We start from the raw sequence: 21,708 nt of genomic DNA, 5'->3' as shown, positions 1-21,708 counted from the left end.
CAGTACACAGCATGAAATCATTTACTAAAATGAAAAACAAATGACACATTCCCAGACAAAAATAAGCATTGAGTGTCATAAGGGCACATACTCACCCACACCGGACAATTCTTGGTATCAGCTCGACACCGGGTCAGCATGCACGCCGTCTTTCCATTATTTATGTGTCTATGGAGTTCTGATACTGCAGTACGATGTCCTTGGCGTTTCACCTATTGGTTGGCTTCCTCTGAGGTACATGAACAGTATCAGCAACCACCAATCTGGGACTCCGTGAATTCAGACGCAGACAATGACTTGGACCTGAAACTGTACCCCTGTCTATACTCCTCCCAAAACAAGTGTCGAAACAAACATTTGTTCCGAATGCGAATAAGCAGAGATTCACATTCATGTGCAAATGTCTCAGTGATGGGGGAAAAAAAAAGTGAACATGCGTATTTGAGACATAGCCACGAATATCCGCTGCTGCGATGAAACACCATATTCGCGGAAATGCTGATGTTGGGGAAAGATCCACCCACTCTCTAACAAGGGGGAGTAACCTATAGTTTCAGCTTGCATATTAACCAATCAAAATGAAATACTAAAATCAATACTAATTTACATACAGATTTTAAAGCAGCAGTAAGGCTCAAATATGTATGAAGGCGTCTTTACGCAAGCTTTTTGGATAATCAAAATGAGCAATCAAATCATTCTCTTGCTAAATCATGTTTATTAGTGTGAGTTCACACACACACACACACACACACACACACACACACACACACACACCTTGGCAAGTCTTCTCTATATGGATTCAGCGTTCAACATTATAAATGCTCTATTTTCTAATCTTCCATGTGCCAGTTTTCAGTTCTACACCTCTGTTACGTATATAGACGTGAATATTTACACGAACCGGTAAGCAGGTTTTATTGTGGACCCTGGAGAAAAAGGTTTTTACATAAATATATGTCAGGAACTACTGAAGGATTTCACAATTAGGAATGATAAAAAGAAGAAAATTACATCTTGCCTACCCATCCAATGTCATCTTAAATACCAATCGTGAAATAGAAGTTGCTAATTCCTCTTGTAGAGATTGTAAATAACTCCCAATGGGTTATAAGAACAATCACACAAACACCATTTAAAGTCAGTGGAAGTCTCTGTATGATAGCGCCTTAACACAGAACTGTCACAGTTGAATGAAAAGATTTCCATTGAGTATAATGGGACATTTCTGTTGCTCTGTGAACCAGGTCTGTGTAAAATCCTCTAACCCGTTTATTAGGCAAGTTTTCATCTTGTCAGTACACTACATGTGCATATTTTAAACCCTATATAATTTAATCTGATAAAAAGAAAGAGGGAAAAAAAATGAGTGTAATACCTATTTTTGGACCGACAATGGTTTAAAGTATTCCTGCTTTTAATATCTCAGAGGTTTTTTCTTCGTTCCTTTAATAAAAACAATCCTAGCTGCCCACGACCCCCCAAATTAGTTTGCTGCAGAACAATATACAGTACAGCATGTGTTCATTATATAGAAATTCTGTTCATTTCGGCATATTCCTTACGAACAAGATTTCTAAACAATTGACAGTATAGAATGCTAAACTTCCCTAGAAGACGTGGTTTTGCTCCATAATGGCTCCGTGTGAATAAAAGTAAAAATTGAAAACAATGTGTTGAATATTTATAGATGTGTTTTGCTTTCTTTTGTCCTGAAAACCTTTTGTGGAAGGACTGCTGCTTTTCATTCAATGTACAAAAAGACTCCCTTAAGTGTTAAGAGGATAATTAACGTTTAAAACAAAAATAGCAAAGCACCAAGTACTGTAGGCAGCCAAGTAAAGAGAAATCTTACACAATAGCAATGAAATAAAAGCCTCTTGGTTTATTGTAAGCAACAGATTAGAAAGAAGTTACGATCAAGATACTTAGTTTCTATTCAGGCATCTACCTACTTTGATGTAATTAAATCAAATGTTCAGTTAGAGACTGTAATCAAAATAACTTCCCAAATTAACAATCATCCATGTCAGGTGTCAAAGCCACTAACACAATATTAAAAAGAACACTTGTGACAAGTATAACTGGGTTGGTATAGAATCCCTAGCTGCAGTGAAAACATTGTGGGGCTTATGCAGAGAGGTACGTCCAGGAAAGGCTTAAATCCGCCACAGGATTGGCATTTAATTGTTTCCTATGCAGGGTACTCCGGTAGCGCGGTGTGCATTAAATTGTTACGTAGGCGAGTTTCACTTGGCGTGAAACCCGCCATTCTGAGGCGCGCGGTATCTGGCTACAATACAGCCAACTTTTGGTGGCGGGCAAAATTTCACCCGAACGCGCCATATAGTACCTCCGATTGGCGCGTACATGCGCATCGGAGCTACTGGAATCGTGCATGTTTTTGCAATGGCGAAATCACGCTTCTCGCCACTCGTCTGGCGAATTTGACTTGGCCCGCCAAGTTCTCACCACTTGCTCTTTAAATGCTGACATTTTTGCCACAAACCTGGCGAGATTATCCTTACCGTACCAAGAGATACATGTGAATGTGCTCACAAGTGATATTTTTACTTACTGGAATGATATATAAAACCGTAACAGGAGTACATCAAAAAGATAATGAATGTGATCAGCTAGGTCGCTGCAATCAATTTAGAAAGGAGATTACTGTTCAGATATTATCTGAAGAGACATTTGTAGCGTAATATTTCTCTTGAATAATGAATATTACTACAGGTTTTCTAATATCATAATCCAACATGTTAATATTATGCAGAATATAGTGCCACTACCAAATGCAATGAAATCTGGTCGCCACTGGGCATTTGGACATCCAGAAGAAGGGGGGTGGTTTCACTTTCACCAGTTTCTCCCTTCCTTCTGTGGGGTTATTCAAACTACAATAATTTCGATTGGACACGATCGCACTAAAACTCCTTTTTAATTGCAATAGTGTCCTAATCTGCACTATCGTAGTTTAATGAATAACCCTGTATATAGCTGTAAATAGGCAAAGAAGATACTGAGAACTAGGGCTTTCTGAAATAGTTCAGTTAACATGGCAGTGTTTTTGCATATAGACATGCTGATACACATACATGCTATTTTTATTTATAAAAATGTTTTACCAGGAAGTAATACATTGAGAGTTACCTCGTTTTCAAGTATGTCCTGGGCATAGAGTTATAACAATACATGGCTACATTAAAAGAGCAGAGGTTACACCGTCAATTCACAGACATTTCATGTACAGATACAGTTGGAAAATTGCGTACAAGGGATAAAGGGCTGGTGAGTTTCAGATTGAAATAGAGAAGCTTTAACATCACCAAACATCAGTGAACGGCAGCAAACAGCTCACACCCTTTGGCTGTGTCCCTTTGGCGCATTTACTTCAGTAAATGTGAATCTGCACGGCCACCCTCAAATGGCGCGCACACACCCACACATTACACACAGAAATAGCCCCAATCCAAGCCCCCCGCTCGCGCTTGCAAAATTATGCAGGAAAGCCTGCGCTCATGCTTAGTGTTGGTGACATCACCGCTCTCAAGAATGAGCATGCTCAGCGGCAGCGTGGCTGCAGCCTTTGGAGCGACACAGATGTACACTGAAGGGGTTCAGATTGAATGCAGCTGCGAATACAAAGTTCTTTGTCCTCTTGGCTCATTTACATTCAAGTGGGTGAGTGTGACGGTGAGGGGGTAACCAGGTTCTAAATAAAAGGTTAAACCCATTTTTGGTTGCCCCTGATCAGAGTATAAGGGTTCAAAAGAGTTAGCTCTGGAGCCCAGTAACAATGTATGCTTTACATGTACTTTGCATAAATAAAGTGTTTTTAGGTGTTTTTATCTTTCCGGGCATGTCAGTGAGCAGGGATAGCTAGAGCATGAGTTAAAGTTTTTTTTTTTTGCAGAGGAATTGTTGTCAGAATGTGCCTACGTAGTTGGGGTCTGTGTTGTCTGTTCCCCTAAAAATGTACCTGGAAATCATGCCCGATTCAGAGATACATGTATGCACATTGCCCCTGCAATATCTCTCCTTGAAAACGTTTGCGTGACTCACTGCTAGGGTTCCCTGCTTCAGCATAGCCCAGAAAGGTAAATGGGGCAAAGGGATGAAAAGGGTCTCTGTAACTAAAGGGGTACCTAGGTTAAGGGGGATACCACAGTTAATGCCCAGAACCTGTATTGGGTTCATGGGCGGTCCAACCGTAGATAAGGTTGAGAGGGGACTCTAAGAATCCAGTCTAAGTCCAATAGACAGTGTGTTGGGAATACAGGCGGATATAAATAAAAGTGTTCTAGTCCCCATGTCCAGGGCTTAGGGCTGTATTCATGTCTATTTTATTAATATATTGAAATGTACTGTTGTGTACTGTAATGTTCAGACAGGCTGCCAGTGCTAACCCATAGGTGCCAGTAAGTCTGCTGGATATCGGAGTTCAAAGTAGCCAGAGGATACAGGTGGTGTGAAAGCCATTTGGGTAGCAAGGAAGAGCTCAAGCACCCAAGTCCAGGACACAATGGCAGTCGTCCAGGCTGCGATTTGTTCTGCCAGACTTAGTGGAGCCTGACCCAGTGTGTGGCATGAGATAGCCTGGGACAGAGGTGGCAAACTTGTGCATGTCCCTTGGCAATTTCAGATTTCCCGCTGACCCGGCTTTTCAGACTAGCTTGGTTCCGATTGGTTACTGAGAAAGTTCCCACGCGATGATTGGCTGCTACGTTTCATGAATGAAACTTCAAATACAATAAGAAACGTCTGAGCAAATCAGGTTTGAGATTTCAAGCAGAAGTAGTGCGGGCGGGCTTTTCAAAGATGCTCTTGCGTGAATAGCAGAGCAACCGGCTTCGATTTCAAGCCTGAAAAGTCTGCCCGTTTTCAGCGCCCAAGTTCACAAAATATAACGTAGCGGTTGCGGCAGGGATTTAATGCCGATATCTGGTCCAAAGGATCGGTGGTAGCTTGCGGTCAAAAGAGTCCAAATTCTCAGGAGAGAAGGGAGCGGTGGCGTGTGGAACTTCACGCCGATTTGGGAACCAGCAGATTCCGGGCTAAGTTCCGGTCAGGGTAAAACTCTTATTTAGAGTTCCCTGCACCTTTTCGTCTTTATTTTGGGGTTTCATTATTTGTATGCGAATTTATGCCGAATAAATTACAATTTATTTCATTATCTTGTTTTGCTCAATGAATGATCCTGGTAAAAAGGTGTAAACTGCCTGGTCTACCATGACAGTGGGGTTGACGTTCCACAATGTACAAGCAAATGTTAACCATTAGCACACTGGTCCTGTGCAGAAGGGAGCAGCTCCAGAGGAGCCCCATCAGGCACCTGCCTTTGGGGCGACACAGATGTACACTATGACGAAATTCCTCCAGTAAACACTATTCATATGAATTATTTCCCAGTAGTTATTTTTGCATTTAATTACCTTACTCAATATGGAGTTAAACCAGGAGAAATAATGCCTGTTCCTGTTTTGTTTAACAAGGTTACTTTCTTTTAATTAATAACTGCTTAGTAGACCTAGGGCTACATCTGCAAAGATGTCATAGGTCTTGCTCAATTCTATTCTTGCTTTATGATGACAAACAATGACTACTGTTACACAGAATCAAACGCGCCTTAAAGTGTGTCGCAAGTTCCATCACTGTCTTTACATCATGAGTAAAATTGTGTCATCAAATGCTAGACAGTAATTTTTATATTTACATTCATGAATGCTAGCATTACAGGGCAACAGTTTGGACTAATAAAGAACCTGACGTAGGTTATTTCTTTGCATTAATTCTCTCCCAGTGAATCATGACAATCAGCAGCCCAAGCAAAATTTCAGCAAAATTTTATTTTTATATTCCGGCGTGAGTCACTAGACACTACAACATACATGAATGAGCTTGTAAACAAGCAGAACAGCTGTTGAATTGCCCCATAAAGCTATAATATTTATGAGCAAGGAAAGAAGAATTTTTTTAGAATTGAAAATGGGTGAAATGTATATGCTCTATTTTGTCACTCCCAAGCCAAACCTTTTAACCATATCACTGGGGTCGGCGAACTAATATACACACGTCATAGGTTTTTCCTTGATAACCTTCTTGAATCAAAACTAGACTTTTCTTAAATATCCAATAGGGTTTATATTAATCAATTCACTACCTTTTGAAACAAAATGATGTATGAATTAGACAAACAATGAGCAATTACGAGTCAGGGCATGTGAAAAAGTAAATGAAACCCTGGTTTTATCCGCTAAATAAAGGGGATAATTACAATCGGGTGTTTAAATAATGAGGTAGATCTTCAAGTGTTAGTTTGGGAGGCCTCACCCTATTTAAAGATCAGAAACTTTATGAGTTTGGCCTTAACCATACAGGTATGTGGAAACACATCGTGCCTAGATCAAAAGAAATCTCTGAGGACCTCAGAAAAGCAGTTATTGATGCTAATCAGTCTACAAAGGTTTACAAAAGCATTTCTAAGGATTTGGGGCTGGACCAATCTACTGTCAGACAAATGGAGAAAGTTCAGGACCACAGTCACTCTACCCAGGCCATCCTACCAAAATCTCTTTAACAACAACAACCTGACAAATCATGCAGGTAGTCACAAAGAACCCCAGAGTAACATCCAAGGATCTGAAGGCCACTCTCGCCTTGAGTAAATATGATAGTCAAGTCATGAACATCCAGGGGGAAAAAAAATTGTGTTCATGAAAGGATAGCCAGGAGGAAATCATTGCTCTCTAAAAAGAATATTGCTATCTTCTGAAGTTAACCAAAGAGCACATAGATGACCCACAAGACTTCTGTAACAATGTTCTCTGGACAGACGAGTCAAAAGGAAGACATTTTTGGCCTCAATGAGAAACTTTGTGTTTGTGCAAACCAAACACTGCATTTGAACAGAATAACCTAATTCCAACCGTCAAGCATGGTGGTAGGAGTGTGATGGTTTGGGGCTGCTTTGCTGCCTCAGGACCCGAACGGCATGCCACCATTGAAACAACCATTAATTCTGCATCACTGATTGCAACACTCTGGGTACCAGTTTACTGGTACAAAGTTACATTTCCTGTGGCTTTCTCAAGAGCTACAGAAGAGCATGTCTAACGACATAGAAACTATGTAGCATTGGGATGCCATCTCTTCTGTCATCATCCGAATAGCACAAAGGCAGGTACATAAGTTAAATACAAAGAAGTATATATTGTAGTATATAGTGCGCTTGGTGGTTGTAATGTATGGGTATGTCCTTAATGTCCAATAAAAGAAGAAGATATGTTCCACAAAACAGAATGGATAAAGTTATTGGTGTTGTGCTGCTGTCTTTATGTACAGGGCTGTCTCACCTCAATGTGAACCTGGATATGTCAAGAGAAAAAAAAACACAACAACTGGCATCTTTAAGCAAAACCCATCTGTACAAGCGGTCTGTATGCTTCAGTCCTACACTGGACTCAGCATCTCTTTGAAGCAGTAGAGGAATCCCTCACCGGCCAGTGCTGGTGACCTATACGCTGCCTGATGCCGTCTAGGATGATTTCTCAGTGGAGGCTGGGTGGTCCAAACCTGCAGTCAATCCATTCTGCACTGTGCCTGGATAGTGGTTGTGACATAAGTGCTGTCACTGAGATCTCCCTTTCCCCATCTCTGCACGTTGTGGTGTTGCATGGATGTTGGCGGCTTCAGTCTGATCATGTTAAGTTGTTAAACAAGCAATGTGTCTTAATTAGTTCTAAATTCAGTTCATTCCTAGATATTAATAAATGAATCAAAAATAAGTTCCAAATACAGACCTATTCAAATTATTTTAACAAAAATAGTACAGCAAAAAGGAATTTCTTCAAATACACGGCCAGTCGTGTATTATGACAGCCCCAACTTTCCAATGCTGTGAATTAACATGAATAGTAATATTTATCATGGAAGACATACAGATGCCACCTTGCGCAAAAAAAAAAAGCCACTGAAGGTATGAGGCTGAAATATGAAATTCACAGACTCTACATCTCCAAACTAGTCAAGTTTGAAAAGTAGTGACATTTAAAAAAAATATGAGTAGATTGACAATATCTTCCGTAAATATAAAGGGTGTTACAAACCAGTGTGCCAAACGTATACCAAAACGAACTAATCAAACTGTGCTCGAGGTGATAATTAGTGCCATGAAATGTGAAACAGAATTAGAATTCATACAGTGCAGCTCAAAAACCCAGATTAAAAAACAGTCCAGGCCGTTCTTATTGCAAAGCTCTTCAGTAAAAGGGGAGTGCAAAGTTTTACAAAAAATCTCTTATCACTGGGGTGCGCTGTTGCTGGTCACAGGGGTGATTGACAAGTCAGTCATCACTGGAAACAGCATTGTCGCCCGCCAGGGGGGAACATTTTAGGTGCCCGGGATTTTTCCATCCCTGTTATGTTCAATGAGAAAAATAGTGAGAGTTAGGGGACCAGAACAACTGGAAAATAAAAACAGAAATGTATCAGGAGCAGGGTTCCCAACAGATACAAATAGCACAGTTCAGCTCTGGAAGAAGGAATACAAAATGAATAGGAGGATTGCCGCTTCAAAAATGGCTTATTAAATGTAGTTTGGATATGAAATATTTTCCTTGTTTACAATTCAGGCACCTTTTTTTCTTAACAAAAATATTGTGGTATTTGCATACGTGTACATACATTGCACACACAGAAGTACAAATGGAAAGTGTTACCACAATTAAGGCTTTCTTCCTTGAGATTTAAAAAGGTCTTAACTTAGATTAATCCTGCTTGGCAGGACACGTTGTTCTGTTCCATTTCCTGAAAAGGCAAACAGGACTAAAAAGAAAAAAAATCCTGTGAAAAAGTGGCAACTAAATTAGGACTAAAGGAAAATGTCCGCTTACCTTGATTGCCCTGGCAACTCTAATCACACAGCACTGTCTTTGTTTGTTCTACCACATTCCTGTTTATTGTGGCCTTTCCTGTTAAGAGCAGTACTGTTCTGACTCATGATAATATCTGCCATGGGTACCAGAGCTTCAAAGCAAGAGGTAGCAGAATTTCCAGGATCCGAGCTGCCTCCATGGGGCCTAAAATTATTCTTGCAATTGGGCACCCTTTCACTAGTTCTGCCTCTGCATGGGTGCACAGTACTCCTATGCAGGTTGCTGGTAGAAATGATAGGTTGTATGAAAGATTATAGGCTAAAGCAGTAAAATTCCGGGCATTACTGAAATCCCTGCTCTCTGATTGGATAATGCCCGGAATTTTAACCAATCAGTAATGCAGTAAGTGTGGTTTATTTACTTGTTGTTGTTGTTGTTGTTGGGTGTACCACTTAATGCCCATGAGCTAGAAATCTCTAGTCTGTACTAGTCCCTGAAGGCAGTGTCGGGTTAATCCCTTGCAGGGCCTGGCATTATTGCCTTTTAGTATTTAATATGTTTCTCTTTAAAAGGTTAGAGTTAGCTCTAGAAACTGTCAGTTATGTCACATGATATGGTGTAATGATATTGCCCATTCTAATCTGCTCAGTTACTGGGGTAGATTGTTGGCCACGCCCCAGAGTATAAAAGGTGGGGAGCCACCATTTTGTAGCCAGACCATAAAGAGAAGCACATTAATATCCAGGGTGTCCGAGGGAGGTCTCAGCTATCCTGGCTGGCCATTAGGACATCTTGTATTGAGTTTAGCATAGGGACAGTATCCCAGTACTGTATTAGGCGTTCCCAAGAAACAGGAACCAAGGCCATTAAACTCACTGAGGGAGTAGTCTTTATCACAGGACTTGGAAGAGGCCTGAGTGACCTGCCAACGATTCCAGACTAAAGGATAGTGGGATTGTGTTGAGCAGGGCAATTGGCTCTTTATAGAGATGAGCCATTATGTGTGCCTCTTCATGAATGTGTGAATGCATATGGAGATGTGTTCCAAGTTAATAAACCCAGTTGAAAAGTTCCTGGCGCCCTGAACAATTATTCCAACTTACTCCTTATACAAGCCTGCATGAATCCAGCTACCCTGAGATGCGCCTGAAGAAAACCTGTCCTGTTGATGCAACCAGGTAAACCGCTAAGCTCTTACACCCTTTATTCAGGTCCCAAACCTGTTTAACGTGAAACTGTTTAATTCCCTCTACTTTTCACTGTACCCACCTATCTCTCTGGTCGGAGATAGGGGTGTTACATATGTAAATGATGAACATACCTTATTAAATCGTGCATTCCACCATTTCCAAGGAGTAATAATCCCCAACAAGATGCAAACATTGAAGTGAGTTCTTATGTAATTTGGTTTATGTTTATATGCACTGCATTTACCAAAGGGGATATATATGTAGCCATATTTCAATCTGCCCCCCCCCCCTTCCTCCTCATTATGTTGTTATGTATGAACTACACTCCCCAGAATGCCCCAGGAGCTGAGGTCATGTGACACATTACAGCCAATAGGGCTGTTCCTGAGGGGAGATTGGAACTTTGGGAGCGCTTGAAGTGCAAGCTGACAGTTAGTTCAGTTGGAGCCAGGACTGAGACAAGGAACATAAGTTCTGGGTGTCAGTGGCACCCAGACTGCGTCATATTAACCCCCTTAGGTCCAAGATAGTTCCCAATCACCTAATTAGATTGTGGCTGCTTCAGGGAAACCCCTAGCTAGGGATATTTCCCCAGTAGCTGTATATAGTTAGTTTATAGTGCCAGTGAAGACGCCACGTTGTGAAGCAAAGCCTGCAGTCTGGGACCCGATACAGGCATACATGATTAAAGACTATTTTATTGGTGGGACCATCCTGCTGGAACCCACCCCACGCAGAGGCAGAGGCTTCGCTGACTGCGACGGTGCTGGGTCTCCAGGGTCCCTGTTAAATCGGCCGCACTGGGTATTATTACAGTACCTGGCAGGTACCTCAACTAAAGTGCACCAACGGTTCACGGGTAGCGCTACCATACACACTTTTGGGTGGGCCTTGACATTGGGTAAAAGGACATCAGGGTATTGGTGCATAATATCCTGTTCAGTAAAACCTGTTATATTCTACTGGTGTGTGTTTATTATATTGTCCTGCACAGGGTTATCCCACATTGTTAGGATCCCGCGCAGGTGGATTAGGCACACACCAGGCTCCCAGCAGCGGAGGTTCAGGCCTCCTGTGAGCCGCAGGTAACGCACCATACACCGTAGCCGCTATATCTCCCGGGGGTGGGGGAAAAGTGCGTTACATATAGTAGCTAGACTAATTCCCCCACAGTTCTCTATGGGTGCTGCGGATCAAATATAATAGACCACTGCTGTTATAATTTCTCTAAATGCACTGTGTGAGTGGACTGCACCTGTACATACTATTCAATTGTATTGAAGTACAACATTTACACTGTTTGATATTATACACTGTTTCCATTATATTTTCTCTTCGCATATTGCACACTGCATTTGTTACTGAGGACTAGCGCCAAGGAGAACCCTCTCCTATAACAGGGGTAAGATTTTATTTTTTTGGGGGGGGGGGGGGGGGGAAACAGCACTTGGAGGCCCTGCGCTCCTCCCCAAAACATTTAAAGTAAATGCCGGTGGTGCACGCACGAGGCCTCTGTACTTCACTTACCTGGTCTCCGGTGGCTTCTGGCGACGTGTCGCTATGGCAACGTGACGTCCCATGACGTTATGTCAGAAGACGCCGGACAAAAAGGTAAGAGAGGAGCAGTCAGGGGGACGGAAGCAGTGGTGGAGAGCAGGCAGGGGGGGGGGGGGGGCGCAGACTAATTAGTTTGCACACCCGTTCTATAACAATCCAGAGGTAAGAGCTATAGTAAGGCTGACTTGTTGCCGCTAGTAATATGAACAGTTGTATTATTGAAATGTTATTTTTATTATTATTTAAATAAGCAGAAAAGCTTTCAATTTAAAGCAGCAATTCCACCGAAAATCAAGAATTAAATCATAAACTGCTGGTCTATCTTGTGCTTTTCATTTTTTTTTTTTAAATGACTAATTTTTATCTGTTTGTTATTTCACTGCACCAGTTGTTACCATGGCAACCTCTGTGTCTATGCGTGTCAATGGCAGCAGACATTTTATTTCCCCGACGAGTACATTTTCTGCAAATGCAAACTCAGCATGTGAAAAAGAGTAGAATTATTTAACATGGAAACTAAAACTTTTTTTTCCCCCTACCTTACTCAAATTGTTTTGCTGCTTTAAATTACACCTTTCAAAAATAAGCAATGGTTACATAACTTTTAAAGGGCTGTGTCACGAATGCCATACCCGTGTATGTGACTTATGTGAAAGGGGTTAAAACATCCAGCTATCCAGATGACACTTCTCCGTAGGGGACTAAAAATGAGCAATATCTCCCCAAAAACCATCACACTACACCTAAATGATGCTGCCACCACCAAGAATAATTTACGGTATCACTCCCAGGAGTTTACACACACAAAAAACCCAATGTAGCAAAATGTGTCTGAAAAAGCTGTTAATCTCTTAAAAAAGGCACGAGATTCAATTAGACACCAACGACAATACTTATTACATCTGTAGCAGAGTCCCCTTAACTCCGATGCGGGCTAAGTGGGAGGCTACTGCTGAGCTGCCGGGACTGCGGGTGGAGTAGGTGCTGCAGAGAACGCTAGGTAGAGCCTGCAGGCAGGCGACCGAGTCGTCGGAGCTCTGCGACGCACCCGACAGCGGGGGACACCATCTTGGGTGTTGTGCATGCGCAGTGCTTCAATAGTGCGGCGGCCATTAGCCAGGCTCTACGAGTCCAAGCAGCCTCAGGGGCTGCTAGACGTGCTGCAGCATGACCTATAAAGCTCCTAGAAGCAGGGAGGAGGTAAGAGATTAATTTGGCGCGCTGAGGAGAGCACGCCAGTTGGAAGCACGACAGCAAGGGGTGAAGTAAGGTCCAGGGAGAGGTGCTCCTCTTGACTAGGCCAGATACCCCCTCATGTCGCAGCTAGACGCCGACCACCAATAGATTGTGTACTGTAGGGAAGGCCCCCAGATAGGGACACTCCCATTAATACATTAGTTCAGTATTAGAGCATCAGTGATGGACACCACGCGGTGTGTGTGGCCTGCAGTCTGGGACCAGACCACAGGCAACCATAGACATTTAAAGGGACACTCCAATGGGAACTCCCTCAGAGGCGGACGCCTTTGTGGAAGGATCTGATAGACCACGTCGTGGGCTCAATCTGCAGTCCGACGGATCTACTTTACAGTTTGGCCTGGTTTGGCCAACACCAGGAAGGTATCTGCAAGTGCACCAAAGGCCATACACTGGGTAGTGCTACTCCACACACACTATTTGGCTGGGCCTGACCTTGTGGACACCGGGGCGATTAGGTGCCCAGGGCACCTCAGTACTGTGGGGGGTTCCACCGGGATGGCGTATGTTGTGGGTATAATATTGCCTATTATTGTGTTAAACTGTTATACTGTGTGTTAGTAAAAAATATAATATAATATACATACACACACACACACACACACCTATATATATTAGGTGTATTTACTGGCCATATTGGTTCCTGTGATGGGTTATCCAGCTCCGTTCTGATCCCTCTCAGGTGGAGGCGCTGTAACGAGAGTAACCGCAGTCACCCCAGGCTCCCAATGGCGGAGGGTCAGGCCTTCTGTACGTTAAACAGGTACTCAGCACAGGTAGTCCCTTAGACACGGTGAAAGGGGGCTACACATCTTTACATTTATTGCACCAAAAATGGTATAGTAATTGTTTACGGAAAAGGTATGCAACAAAACATACAAAATATAGATGCAGACAGTCGCAGAAAATGATGAAACAGAGAAGCTATATAAACAATTTTAGTTACCATCAGAGGTCTTGACTTTCAAGATATGAGAACTCCGGTGTTATGGATAACACTCATATGTTGCATTCTACTTTTGCTACCCAAAAGGCATGATTTTTATGCTCAAAATCTGCGCCCATGACAAAGACAGGCCAACCTTTTGCGAGTGTGTCTTACCTCCCACTCATCAATCGCTTGTGACATTTATGGCTAGGAGAATGATTTTTTTTTTTCTTCAAATTTTTTTATTAATTTTTCTAGCATATGAATATTGACAAAATACATCTGCAGTCAGGTACAGTAATTCAGCTAACAGTATTCATGCATTGAAAACAGAACAACATCATTTTAGATATAAATCAAAAAGTTCCAATTACCGAGTGAGACATAGCCATGAGTCTAACAATCATCTATTTCGACTAATGCAGAGTATTACCTAGATTTTTAATAACAGTTGTACTTGGGGTAACAACAACAAAAAAAATTAAGTAAAAACCAACAGGGAAGGAGGGGGGGGAGGAGGGTAAGCAGGGGGAGGGGGGGGGGAGACAAGGATAGTAACCCTTATCTACCCAGTCGACCACCCGGCCCAAACGGTAGTATTGCCCTTACTTTTGTGTCCCTATTTATCTCTTGAACCACAAGCAAAAAAATTTGTATAGTGGGGCAGGTCCACCATATGTGAGCCATATCCCGTTCTGTCCACAACCCCTCCAATACAAATCAGCGATCTCCGGATAGATCTGCCTCAGCCTATCTGGTATTAGATACCAGTGGAATAGTATTTTATATATATTTTCTTTTGTCGTGGTGCAGATTGAGGTTTTGGCTGCGTACTCCCAGATGTCCTCCAAGTCATCTCTATCAATAGTTATGCTTAAATCTTCGGCCCATTTGAGCATATAGTTATGATCTGGGGTATCTATTGATGCCTCTATCCCAAGGTATATTCTTGTAATCAGTCCCTTCTAATAGATTCCCCTTTGACAGTATGAGTCAAAACTTGAAATTTCAGGAAAGGCTAGATTTCAGGATTTTTTTTTTTTATGTAGGAAATGTCTTAATTGAAGATATTTGAATAAGTGGAGGATATCTGGAGCCTCATATTTACTACGGAGTTCTTGGAAGCTAAAGAGCTTCCCTTTGTTCAGGAGGTCTGCTATTGTTCTAATGTTTTTACTTTGGAACTGATCAAATTGCTATGGCTCACAGCCCGGGGGAAAGTCCGGGTTATTAAAGACAGGGTTGAGTTGAGATAAAGGAGAGGTGAGTTTGTTTTTTTTCTTTTGCTCCAGATAATCCATTTGCATCTCATCGGGCCCAATTTGAACATTTTGATATCAGCCTCCTGACTTCCGGGTGATCATAGAGCCATTGCTAGTGAGGTATCCCTCGAATACTGGGATTTGATACCCAGCCAGCAAAAAAAACCCCTGGGGTCAGTGTTCCAAACCACAACCTGCCGTAACTAGGCTGCTTGATAATATTTTAATATATCCGGGACCCCCATATACCCCTTCTTCCTCTAGAGGCCAGCATTACTGACCTTGCCATCCTAGTTTTTTTGCCCTTCCAAATTAATTGGAATATTTTATTTTGCAGGTTTTTTAACGCTGATATTGTGACAGGGCCTCTGTGTACCGGATTCAGCGCATGGCCCCAGCCACCAGGCCTCAAAATTAGTCTTTTGTTTTCTTTGCAAATATTAGGTAGATTTGTGCCTCTTTGAACCGGGATGCACTTTATCGCATCAGCTTTTGTTATTTGTATTTTTACTGTATGTTGTATGATTAAACACCTGGATGCCTTAAGATTGGTCGTTGCCCTGCAATGATCTTCTGCTCAACACAGCTAGCTTGGTTAAGATCCAGGGCACGTCCCCTGGAGAATGATTTTAAACACAAAATTAATCTGACAGTATAAAATACCCTATAACCCTCTCCCTGTAATCCCTAGAATATTGCTAACCTCACCATTGCATTCAATGCACATTTGTCTTGATGGGGCTAATTTTAACATCTTTGAGGGAACAAATATCTGACCTATGCAACACAGACCAAAAAATGTCATATTTGATATTGTTTAACGTGCCTAATTTTGCCAGCCACAAATCTATATTTGTTATCCTTGTGAATTACATTTTAACGATCATATATTTTTTAATCTGTAAGGAAATAGAGTGTGGTCTGTCAACCCGTTTGCCAGGACGGTCTCAGGAATTTACCCAAATGGTAATGGCTTATTTTGCAGATAAGCTAGAGATGGTGTAAAATCTCTGGTATATATCTGTACACTTTCACCAGTCACTATTATAACCATATTGTTTTTCATTGTTTTATTGGCCTATTAATGCATTGGCCTATTAAACAAGGTTAACCCAGCTGACCTCACAGGAGACAGAGAAATGTGTATTTATAAACTGCAAGTTAACCCGTTGGCTGCTGTATTATCACAACTGAATGGGTTAAAGCAGCAATACTACAATAAAACTTTTTTCAAGAGCTGGTGCTTTAAAGGCATTAACGTGACAGGCTGAATTACACAATAGTAACCAGAAGAAAACAAAACCAATATGTCATTAGTAATTTTAGGTAATAAACCAAAATGTAGTCATTAGCTTAAAAAAAGCAAATGACAGTAACCATGAATTTTAGTACTACATTGAGTTTTTTTTCTGAACTACATCATAAGTTGTTCCACTGTAAACTTGGACATATTTCAAGTTCTGCAAAAGCATATATTAAAGTGAATACTGCACAAAAATAAAAACGGGGTTGTCTCTTAATAAATGCAGCAATAAAAATCTTAGAATGAAATGACTATAAAAGAAGTAAAGAGGTCTTATACATTTTACAAAACAAAGAGGAAAATGAAAATAGATTGTCTTGTGATCTTTTGGGCTATTGTAATTATTATTAAAGCAAATTTACCCTATCTTTTCAGCGATCTAAACGAATTTTACTGTTTTGCATGTGTAGCCAGGTCCACCTCTTACCTCCAGGCTGCGTGAGGGGGATGGCTGTGTGGTTGCTGCAGGGAGCTGGCGAGCGGGTCGCCGGTGCTCTGCCGTTTTGTTTGTGCGCACGCATACAAGGCTCGCGCATGCACAGATAGTATCTAGAGTTGCGGCGGCCATCTTTGTAGACCTGGCGCATGCCAGTATAATGCCAGCGGCAGCAATTACACCCATAGATCCGCTAAAAACTACAAGTCCCAGCAGCCTCAGGGGCTGCAGACCACATGTTGCCAGGCAGCCAATAGGGCTGCTGCATTTATAACAGTTAAGGCAGTTAGGGCAGGGTACAGAAGAGGGAGGTAGGGTGCCAGGTACCAGTAGCCCTGGGACTAGGCCAGCTTTCCCTTGCAGGCCCCAGTTAGATCCCGACTCACAGTAGGCCCCTGCAGCTGTATAGGGAAGAACATAGTTAGGGACCCTTTTTCCTGTGTTGTGCAGTATCAGGGACACAGTGTCTACGCCACACGGTGACGTGTAACTTGTGGTCTGTGATCAGACCATCTACGTTTACAGACTATCTATGGTGGGACGCTCCTGCTGGAGACCACCCCATGCGGAGGCGGAAGGCATCATTGGAGCAGGCTGCCCGTTGACTGTTGTTCAGCGCCCAGGAAGGTATCCGCATAAGTGCACCAACATTCAAGTGGGCAGCGCTGTCTCACACTTGGGGGTGGGAAAGGTCATTGGGATATGGACACTTGGGCCCGTGCAACCAAGTACTGTGGGGATATTTCGCGGGTTGGAATACATATATGTCTATTGCTGTTCCTATTGATGTCATTGTTTATTACCTCCCAGTAAATACTATTTCCCACATTCTGTGTGTGTATTACTAGGCATATTTTCTTGGGAGGTGTTAGATCCTTCTCAGGTGGAGGCGCTGTTTAGTAGATATACATACACCCCAGGCACCCCATTGGCGGAGGATCATGCCTCCTGTTTGCCACACAGGTATAGCAGCACAAGTAGTCGCCCTGACACAGGGGGAAAGGGGGCTACACATGCATACATTTAGTTTTGACTATGCAACATAGAAAAGACAGCTACATATACCACTTGATAAAGTCTTTTTAGACGAAACGCGTAGTGGTAAAGTTGTATTGGCATTTGTGGCTGATTTCACCCACGGAGGAGCTTCTGTTTACTCAGAAGCGAAAGCGGAGCATCATCACGCAAATATCGCGAGATTTCCAGCTGAGGAGATCCACATATACTGACGTTGGAAACAGATGGCGTCTTTTGGAGTGATTCCTGCGGCTAACAGTTCCTGTATTACAGTTCCCGACAAGGATTTTTATCCTGACATGCACATTTTACTCTGCGATTTCGTAAGTATGATCTGTGCTTACGCTGTGTGTCATTAATACATACATACTTCACCATATTTGGCTATCATTTTCATTTATAGATCCCACTCAATCCAGGATTCTACAGATTGGACTTTCATTGCATCATTATTGTATTGTTATTGTTGAATAACTTAAGCATTGTGGTCAGTGGTTTGCGCCTTTTGTTTTTTCTTTACCCTTGTATACATATATGTCTATTGCTGTTCCTATTGATGTCATTGTTTATTACCTCCCAGTAAATACTGTTTCCCATATTCTGTGTGTGTATTACTAGGCATATTGTCTTGGGAGGGGTTATCCTACCATGTGAAGATCCTTCGCAGGTGGAGGCGCTGTTAAGTAGATATACATACACCCCAGACTCCCCATTGGCGGAGGATCATGCCTCCTGTTTGCCACACAGGTATAGCAGCACACGTAGTCGCCCTGACACAGGGGGAAAGGCGGCTACTCATGCATACATTTAGTTTTGACTATGCAACATAGAAAAGACAGCTACATCAATTGATCCTATTAACGAGGTAAAGGACATTGGTTAGACCAGCGTTTTTCAACCAGGGTTCCTAGGAACCTTTGGTTTCCCCAGGCATACATAAAAGGGTTCCCTGCCATTTTCTTGTCATTTAAAAACTGTATCAAATACAGAAACATTTACAATGCGTCTGATCCCAGTAGAAACCACTGTGTTAGACAGCCAAACTATATCAGTAGATATGAGAATCCTCTGCAACAGAAGATATAGTATTGAACCAGACTCAGAGACTCCTAAACTGATAATCCCACAGGATCTAGCTAATGAACCAGAGACATATTTCCAAGGCTATTACACTATCATTTTGTGCTGTAGTAAGTGAATTACTGTAACAGTGTATTAGTGACCTCTATCTGTATCTTATGTTTAGTTTCACAAAGGAGAGTGGTATTCAGTGCAATTTTGCAACTTTTTGGTAAATACAATGCAATTGCAAATTGAAAAGCAATACATTTACCAGTTAGAGTGGTGATTAGTTTAGACATTTAATATTGTGTAGATAAAAGGTGAAAAACAGGTGCTACTTAGTGGATGAAATCAATATATAGTAAATGAAAAGTGATTCTGAGGAAATAGGTGGCCAAACCCCTTGCTCAAACCTCACTGGTGGGACCTGTTTCACGGGTTCCAAGGGTTAAGTATTATCTCAAAACATCCAGGGGGAGCATGTGGGGAGATAAGAGAACAATATATATATAAGTGCAGACGTTATGTAATAAGTAGGTATACAAGCAATGTCTTGGCTCTTATGGCTGATCTACTCACAGGAGCAAAGGTATATTCACAGCAGTTGGCAAATTGGGTTGCCACCCTTGAAGATATCTGTGAGCTGAACCCCCCTAGCGATTCTCCGTCAGAATTTGCACAAAGGTTAAAAGCATATATTACATTATGTGAATGGAGGATGTCCCGAAACAGCTCACCGCCTCCTACAGGTCAGTCTGCTGGCTTCCGCAGCTCTGTGTCCTGGACCGGAGCTTCCTTCACTGCATTCAGAGCTGATTCTACGGATCGTCTCCAAGACCAAAATTGGTCCCCTGGTAAACTCTACGCGTTTCGTCCAGCTACCAAACTGTTTCTCGGCTTCTGACGTCACATCTTGCAGACGGGGGCGCAGAAGGAAGCTCCGGTCCAGGACACAGAGCTGCGGAAGCCAGCAGACTGACCTGTAGGAGGCGGTGAGCTGTTTCGGGACATCCTCCATTCACATAATGTGATATATGCTTTTAACCTTTGTGCAAATTCTGACGGAGAATCGCTAGGGGGGTTCAGCTCACAGATATCTTCAAGGGTGGCAACCCAATTTGCCAACTGCTGTGAATATACCTTTGCTCCTGTGAGTAGATCAGCCATAAGAGCCAAGACATTGCTTGTATACCTACTTATTACATAACGTCTGCACTTATATATATATTGTTCTCTTATCTCCCCACATGCTCCCCCTGGATGTTTTGAGATAGTTTAGACATTTAAACATGCATTCAAGATATTGGGTAAAAGGCAATACCCATAAACAGAAAATATATGTACAAATTACCCTTGAAGGTGCTCAGAGAAGAGTCAAGTTCTTGGGTGGTGTTTTATTTTCACATAGCAGAAGGAAATTTACAACAGATCACAGCAAATCATTCTCTACAGGCATACCCCGGTTTAAGGACACTCACTTTAAGTATACTCGCGAGTAAGGACATCTCGCTCAATAGGCAAACGGCTGCTCACGCAAGCGCCTGTCAGCACGTCCTGAACAGCAATACCAGCTCCCTACATGTACCGAAGCTGTGCGCAAGCGGGGAGACTATAGAGCCTGTTACAAATGCGTTATTTACATCAGTTATGCACGTACTGTCGCGGCCGAGTTTATTCTTACATTTACCCGGTTTCGGCCGCGACAGTAACCGGGCGCGCACCGGGGTGTCCCGTGCGCGTGCCGAAGCCTCGGAGGAGCGGTCCTCCGATCGGGGCTTCCCTCTCCGGGTCCGCCGAGTCCCCCGGAACCCCCCACCGCCACGCGCGCATGGGGCGCAGGCAACCGATGAAGCATAACCGCGCATCGGTGACGCGCGGCACGCCGAGGGGATTTGGCTAGCAAGCCGGGAAATCTCCCGGCTTGCGGAACTAGCCAAGTCAGGATAAAACATGTCGCCAGTGTATAGGACGATTACATGCATCGATAAGTGGGAAAAGGTAGTGCTTCACTTTAAGTACATTTTCGCTTTACATACATGCTCCGGTCCCATTGCGTACGTTAATGTGGGGTATGCCTGTATATCATTACTTCACTTTCATTTTAGGGCGGGGAGATGTTGCAATATTCCTGGAATTGACCTTTGTGAAAAAAAAAGTATTCTCAACATTTCCAATGAAATCCATGCTTGCTATTTGAAATGGAGTGATTTGTAATCATAAAACTAAAAAAAAATATTTTAGAATGGTCATACTGTATATGAGTGTGGATGACGGAGTCATACTGTACTCAAGATACCAAGCCTCACAGCTTCCCCACCTTTCTCAGAAACATCCTATCCATATACTAGCTATATTTTTTTGTCCAAGCATGGAATTAGAAAGGATAGCCTGAATATGCCATGGTCGGACTACAGATAGGGAAAAGGCTAGACTCAAAAGATGATGAAACAGTAAATTAAAAAGTTATTGGGTGAGTGCAATAACGGATGTGCCCTTTTATCAATATTATTGATACATTTGACCTAAGAGGGTGTGCAAGTAAATTAGAGGCCTATATGAATTACTAGGGATTCCAAGGATAAGATAAAGCAGGCCTGCACAACTTGTAAAGCGAGACGGGCCAAACTGCTCCAAGGAAAACCGATTCGGGCCACATGGCTAAAACTTTAATTCAAATGATCTAATTTCCTAATCATCTCACAAACTTAATGAGGTATTACAACCCTCTCTCCTCTACCCCTGCTCCGTCAATTACCCTACTCAATCCCCCTCCTCACACTTATTCCCTCCCCCCCCTCACAAAATATAGACCAAAAA

The 21,708-nt window shown here is 42.4% G+C and overlaps 1 protein-coding gene across 2 annotated transcripts in view; it reads right to left on the bottom strand.

Annotated features, from left to right (window-relative positions):
* The window catches only part of DGKQ (diacylglycerol kinase theta), a 157,586-nt gene that overhangs the window by 122,504 nt on the left and 13,374 nt on the right, over window positions 1-21,708 (bottom strand). Inside the window, exon 1 of one of the 2 annotated variants that reach the window (XM_075594276.1) lies at window positions 10,201-10,358. The exons of the other annotated variant lie outside the window; for it this stretch is intronic. The gene's annotated coding sequence lies outside the window, so the exon portion shown is untranslated. Of the gene's footprint in view, window positions 1-10,200; window positions 10,359-21,708 lie in introns of those variants that run through there. 2 annotated transcript variants of the gene reach the window in all.

The sequence above is a fragment of the Ascaphus truei genome, chromosome 1, assembly GCF_040206685.1.
Source record: "Ascaphus truei isolate aAscTru1 chromosome 1, aAscTru1.hap1, whole genome shotgun sequence".
NCBI lineage: Eukaryota > Metazoa > Chordata > Amphibia > Anura > Ascaphidae > Ascaphus > Ascaphus truei.
Note: the sequence above shows the minus strand (reverse complement) of the source record. Positions and strands in the feature narration are given on the sequence as shown.